The sequence below is a fragment of the Dysidea avara genome, chromosome 11 (assembly GCF_963678975.1).
Source record: "Dysidea avara chromosome 11, odDysAvar1.4, whole genome shotgun sequence".
In the NCBI taxonomy this organism is placed as follows: Eukaryota; Metazoa; Porifera; class Demospongiae; order Dictyoceratida; family Dysideidae; genus Dysidea; species Dysidea avara.
In genome coordinates this window covers 17,699,273-17,706,309 of record NC_089282.1, presented here as the reverse complement: position 1 = coordinate 17,706,309, position 7,037 = coordinate 17,699,273, and positions in this window count along the sequence as shown.

Here is a 7,037-nt window from a genome sequence, read left to right as displayed (position 1 = left end):
TTTGAAATAAGTACAAGTTTTCTGTTCTTCATGTATTTTAATGACTCACTGATTAGCTACCATATAGCACAAAAGTTTAATGGGGGAAATTTTTGATTTGCATTGTAATTTGTCAAAATTTTACTATTTTTAATACAATATTGAACCATTTCGTCACCATTTTGCCGGTAAAATTGATTGATCGTCCGATTCATCAAAATTTTACCTTGTCAAATATTTATGCTATATGGTTCATAGCAGGCCTTGTAGGCCATCAGGAATATTTTCACACTGAAAAGGGACATGATATACTTGTGCATATACAACATGAAGGACAGCTTTTGATAGTTTGTCTAGAGAACTTGCACAAGAAAACATGATACCATGTAAACATTCAAGAAAATACTTGTATTATTAGTATTTGTTACAAACACTTGTAATGAGTTATTTATAGTTGATAATAATTACATGATAATTGATGAATTATAAAATAAAGTAGTAATGTTGTATGCATTTTTATTGTATGGTAGGTAAGCCTGATTGATTAATTTGGATGGTAGATTGAGTTTTAATTTAATAATGGCCAGTTGTGGTTTTCAGTTTCAAACACACAACATCAACTTATTTACTGCCCAAATATCACTTCCCTTCTTCGAATATTCTGCATAATTAGTTTTCAGTAAATTATGAGCATATCTGCTAGATTATTATACAGTGTGTTGGTTTAAAGTAAACAATAATGCTGTGTTATTGCTTGCTAAATATTAAATGTCTTTTCTACTGTTGAGCATGTTGGTAAGTTCACCAGTGAGTAAGAATGACTCAGTAACTTCTTATCAACACAACCAGTGCATAATTCTGACTTGTTTGATTGTTGTTGTTTTTGAGGTTGTTGTTGTTGAACATTCACTATTTCTGGTATGGTTTCTTCCATTTCTTTGTCAGCTGGTGATTGTACACCAATCTTACATATACAAAGTTCTGAACTTTCTTCTAACTGTGCCATCTTCTGTGTAGCACACGCAACTACTAATTCTTGTTTTCCTGCTCTCATCGTTTCTTTAACAGGTAGTTTTACATCAATGCACAGCTGGGTTGACTGCTGCTGCAGTTGCTGCTGTTTTATAACATGTTGAGTTTCATCCTCCATTCTGTGGGGAGAGCATTTCATCCACATTCACATCTCTCAGGTTTTATCTAGCTAGTTATATTATATGAAGTTAGTATATTGTCACCTTACTGAATCCTGTTAAGCTGATCTTGTTGCTACTACACACCTGCTATCATCCCAGACTGCATAAGTTTAACAAGTAAATACATTACTTGTCACGAATAACTTTTATACGGAATTTCCTCCTCCGCATATGCCTACTATTATTACCATGCTATTCATTAGTCTATTTGATAACAAATACAATAATTTATTGGGATTGTGACAGGTATGGTACTGTATTGTGTTTCAATGTGGCTATACAATGCGCCAGCAAGGTTTCTATACAGTTGAGATAATTAATTTTGTAGCCTGCCTTTGTCTGAGGGGCTCTAGAAACTCAGTCAGTCAGTATGTTATATTTACGTTAGAAATTTTGCAAGACAAATAAATAAAAGAGTGACAAGACAGAGAGGCAAACTATAACTCCTAGCATTGAGCTCAAGCTATGTGTCAGTGTTACTTCATAATCTTATTTTGTTGGTTGGTCTTTAATCCTTAAATGGCACCCTGGTACTATTACTTCCTGGGTGGCTGTTATAAGCTTAGTGTGGGTTTTGTTTTCACATTGATTAAGTTATAAAGTATAGAAAGGATCAACAAATGTTAAACAGTTGTTATTGTGAAATGTTGAAATGGAACTCAGTATTCCATGTAATGATTTTCATCTGCACCTTTTTATTAGTTATTAGTAACACTTTACAGTGACCTGCACTGAAGGTCTGACAGCAACATGTGCTGCAGCCTTAGGATTACCTAACCTAATTTCAAGGACTTAGACTTTTAATCTGCTCTTGCCATTCACTAACTGGTTGCATTGATTCAGCCACCAAAAGTACAAAAATCATTGATAGATAGAACAAATGTGATGTGAGGATGAGAAACTAGTGATTACATGTGTCCTAAGCTAACAGCACAGTTTTTTTGGCTTTGCCATTTTTTATTTGATCAATAGCAGAAGTCTGTCAACACAGTAGCATTATATTGTGGTAGTAAAAGTTGTGATTGTGTTTTACCTTATTTGGGCATTTGGCTAACAATTTGTTTGTCTTTTAGGGAGAGTCCTAGGGGCTAGCTTATAGGCGCTGAAGTGAATATCTAGAAATGCTTTAAAAACACCAGCTAGCCATGGTTCAGTCCGCAGGCCATTAGATTAAGGCTTTAAAGTCTGCCAATCAACATCATGGTTCAAGCTACGACACGATTCTACCAAAGCCAGATGGATCTTTATCAATATCTATGCTGAACAGTTAAAAGATCAGTAATTTGTGCTAAATGCTCATATGTATTTTGGCTTCATGATAATTATGTTTGCAAACTATTATATTGATAAACACTGTAGCATTCACCACTAATTGGCACTGAATAGGGAGCATGTCAATGATGTCGTGATTGTCCTTGCAAAGACAAGCAAGAACAAAATTGCTTAACAAGGCTTGCCCCTTCAATGCTATAATATATCAACAAGTCTTCCTTCTCTCAGACACAGCACAACATAAGAACTAGCTTAGTCAGCACAAGTTCTACATTGCAGCCATACATATGTCCTTTTATCTTTATACATATATCATATGTGCAACATTTATTGTGTAGGTGAGTGTTAATAGCCATAGTCTATTGCATCACCCTCAAGTATCTTTGAAGTGTTGGTAATTTCACTAAAATAATGACAGTTTATGGCTTTATATTCCAGAAACAATGGTTGCCGGTAGCTTTATGCCAAGAGAACCAGTACATAACTCAGACTTGTCTGCCATTTCTTCATTAGTTAGTGATTTTATACCAATCTTACTGTTGCAGAATTCTGATCTTTCCTCAAGTTGTGGTACCTTGTATGTAACAACTACTAATTCTTGTTTGGTGTTTCCCAACTTTATAATAATTAGTAGTTTTACTCCGATGCATAGCTCTGGTTTGTCCTCTGCTGACTGTGGGATAACTGTTATTTCATCTCCCATTTTGTGTTGTGGGTGCACACTGATGTTAACCCACTGTAAATCAGCATTTGTAATCCGATTCTATCTAGCGACATCGTTATACTGATACCTGAATCCTGTGAAGCTGATCTTCACTCCTAAACTGCCATACACTAGCAGGGTAGCAAATTAAATATTACTCTTCACAAATTGCCGTATATGTAATTCTCTCAGTATATTTATCTAGCTTGTTATATTGATACCTGATTGAATTTTGTGAAACTGATCTTCGCACTTTAGCTGCCATACACTAGCTGAATAAGGTAACAAATGAAATAATTCTCTTCACAAATGGCTTTTATTACAATATTTCCTTTAAATAATGCTGCATGTGCTCTCATTTGGTATCACGTTATTTTACCATAATGTGATACAATTTGTGGCACGTAGATACTGTATCTTGTATCAATGAATCCTCACCAATAGGGCTATAAGGAGGCTGTACCAAGTATCATGATTGATAGTGTGGGCACCACGTGTACTCACCTGAACCTCACCCATGTGGGGGGGGGGTGGCTCCTTAAAGTTGACATTTACACAAGTTTCCTCTGTTGCTATAGAAGAGCATATGTTTGTGCGTATGTATATAGTATCTTTAATTACCTATAGTGTAGCTGTAGCAAAAATGACTGTATCTTGTATCTGAATCAGTGTGTGTTGTGTTGTGTGTGTGTGTGTGTGTGTGTGTTGTGTAGTGTATAGTGTGTGTGTGTTGTGTAGTGTATAGTGTGTGTAGTGTAGTGTGGTGTAGTGTAGTGTGGTGTGGTGTAGTGTAGTGTAGTGTAGTGCATTGTGTGTATTCATGTGTGTGTGTGTGTGATGTCTGTATTTATGTATATGCATATATGTATGTATCATAGAGTACGATAATACTGTATAGTAGGGACCACAAAGGTGTGGGTGTGGCCCATGAAAAAACATCACTCAAACACCAGCCTAACATTTTCCTGATGACAATAAGGCAGTATTGGTTGGTAAAATTAAGCCCAGACAACAGATTGACCTGAAATGCTTTCAACAAGTTGCTATAGATTTTTTTACATAAAACGAAATTTTCTACTGACTGAGTAACTGACTTACTTATGCCTTCAGACAAGTGTAATGGCTAAGGGGCTTGGTTTTTCACTGTTTTATGTCGTTTTAGCTGGACACATGCCTTTTGGCTTACCACAGTACGTACAATGCATTCTTCATGGACTTACGGTGTGTCCCATTCATCTTTACTGACAGCAAAAGGTGTCGATTTGGCGGTAGCATGTGATGGCTTCCCTTCATAATAGAAATTGTTCATACTTTTTATAGTAGTTACTTTGATTGCAGAGGTGCTTTTTGAACAGTTGTTGATTCGTAATGCTGGGTAATGGGTTGAACATACTGTAGCTGACAAGGAAGCGTAATGGATACTTCACTTTTCAGACGATAATTGATAGCTAGGGTAGACGGCACCCATCTCTTGGTGCGGTATGCATGGACTCACCAGTCATAATAATTTTGTTTTACAAAGTTAACAAACAAGCACACAAAAAATTTGGGAATTTTCAAGGTCCATATTGCACATTGATAAAAAGTACTGACATAAGCTGGAATAGAGCTAGAGCACAATATGAAATCACAGTAAAACAATATGAACTGTTATACACCTACTGTGCTCAAGATTCCATAATGGAAAGGCACAGTAGGGATTTATGTATGTATGTATGTATGTATGTATGTATGTATGTATGTATGTATGTATGTATGTATGTATGTATGTATGTATGTATGTATGTATGTATGTATGTATGTATGTATGTATGTATGTATGTATGTATGTATGTATGTATGTATGTATGTATGTATGTATGTATGTATGTATGCATGCATGCATGCATGCATGCATGCATGCATGTATGTATGCATGGATGTATGTATGTATGTATGTATGTATGTATGTATGTATGTATGTATGTATGTATGTATGTATGTATGTATGTATGTATGTATTTATGTTTGTATGCATGCATGTGTGTGTGTGTGTGCGTGTGTGTGTGTGTGTGTGTGTGTGTGTGTGTATGTGCATGTGAGGCAGCATAGCCAAGTGGCTAAAGCATCATCCTGGTAATTGAAAGTTTCTAGGTTTGATGCCAATTTAGTGTTGTTGTTTCCTTGAGCATTTTCTTCAGTCTGCTCAGCTGTATATTGGCCTGATGTGATCTGGGAAAGCAGCCCAACCAGCTATAACATCAATGAGTACCTGGTATTTACTGGGGAAGCAAATACCAACTTTCCTAGTCTCATTTAGCGGTGTTGAGGTTGTTGTGGAACTTCCACAAGGTTCCACGACCTCTCTCTCTCTGTGTGAGACCTTCTGCGGAGTAATGTAATGTAATGACTATACTTGTATGTATGCATGTACTGTACTTGTATGTACTGTAATTTGCTTTATTTTCGTGCAAAAAATTTTTGTGTTAAAATTTTTTGTGTAAAAATATTTTCATGATTTATGTGAATGACTGCTCTATTAGAGTAATTCAATCTTTTGTAAAAATTTCCGTGTAAGAAATTTTCGTACAAATTTTGCATGCAAAAATTATTTTAAATGTAATGTATGTATGTCTGTGTGTATGTATGTATACGTATGTATGTATCTCCAGACAAGTAGAAGAGAAGGTGTATGCATTGTACAGTGATACTGTTCTTTAGCTGAAGACTGTGTCACGTTACGTTTGGATAATAATGACCCAAATTTTCTAACCAGTAAGTTTTGTAACTATTGAAAGATGCAACAAAAAAACATCTTTTACAGTATAATTATATTTATAATTTTATTGTGCACGTATATGACAGCATTTCTAAATGTGTGTAATAAATAGTGTATGTATAAGAGTTGGGCGGGGATGAAGTTTTGTTGTGCTGACTTTAAAGACTTTGTTCTTTCGCATCCTTGGTGTGACTGTTGCAGGAGAGAACTCACACCACCAAGACAATGAGTTGATAGAATTCAGCTATAAACTCGGCTATAAGACATTTAAAGTTTCACAATCAGTATTCCAATATATTGGGGCACTAGCATTACATGAAGTTCACCATGATCCAATTATATTGTTTTCCTGGTGCAATAGCTAGGAAATGTATACACATGCTTAGTGAGGCTGCTGAAGGAGTCTTGAGACTGAACACTATACGTAATAGCAAGGTGGTACATATACACTCTAATAGAGCAGTCAGGCATGTACTGGTTGCTTGTAATCACAGATACAAAAACTTAAGTGATAATTGTAAAAAAATTTAACTGTATAAATTCTAGAGAGAGCTTGCTTTTCTCCTCTGTTTTTTTCTGCATGGGACCAACTGCAACCACAGCGTATAAGAAACTTGCTTCCATGTTGGCTGACAAGCGAGAAATGAATTATAGTCGGTGTTTGTACTCAGTTTAGATTTTGCTTCTCTTTATTAAGATCAGCCATTATGTGCCATTGTTTGAGGGGTCATCGTTCTTACTGTACGTCGTCCAACATCTGCCAGTATAGACCTGGCCTATTCTGAGGGTAGTGCTTCTGTTGGGATAATCGGTCCTTGGGACATTCTCCTGTGTCCTGGTAAGCTATGGTGTGACAAGACACATGACACACTACCACCTTCTCCAGCTAAGACGACATACTGCTACTTGGTGATTCTCCAGGTGGTTTAGTACAGTACTTTTGTTGATAGTATTCCTCCCAATTGATCAGGCTGGAAAAGAAAAAAAAAGTTATGAAAATACACCAATGGTAACCTGTATAGTAGGGATCATGAAGTCCCAAGAAAAAATATTGATTATCCAGCCTCACAATACCTTCATGGCACTGGTACCCAAAAGGCAACTGACAATTAACACTTCCAAAAAGTTACAG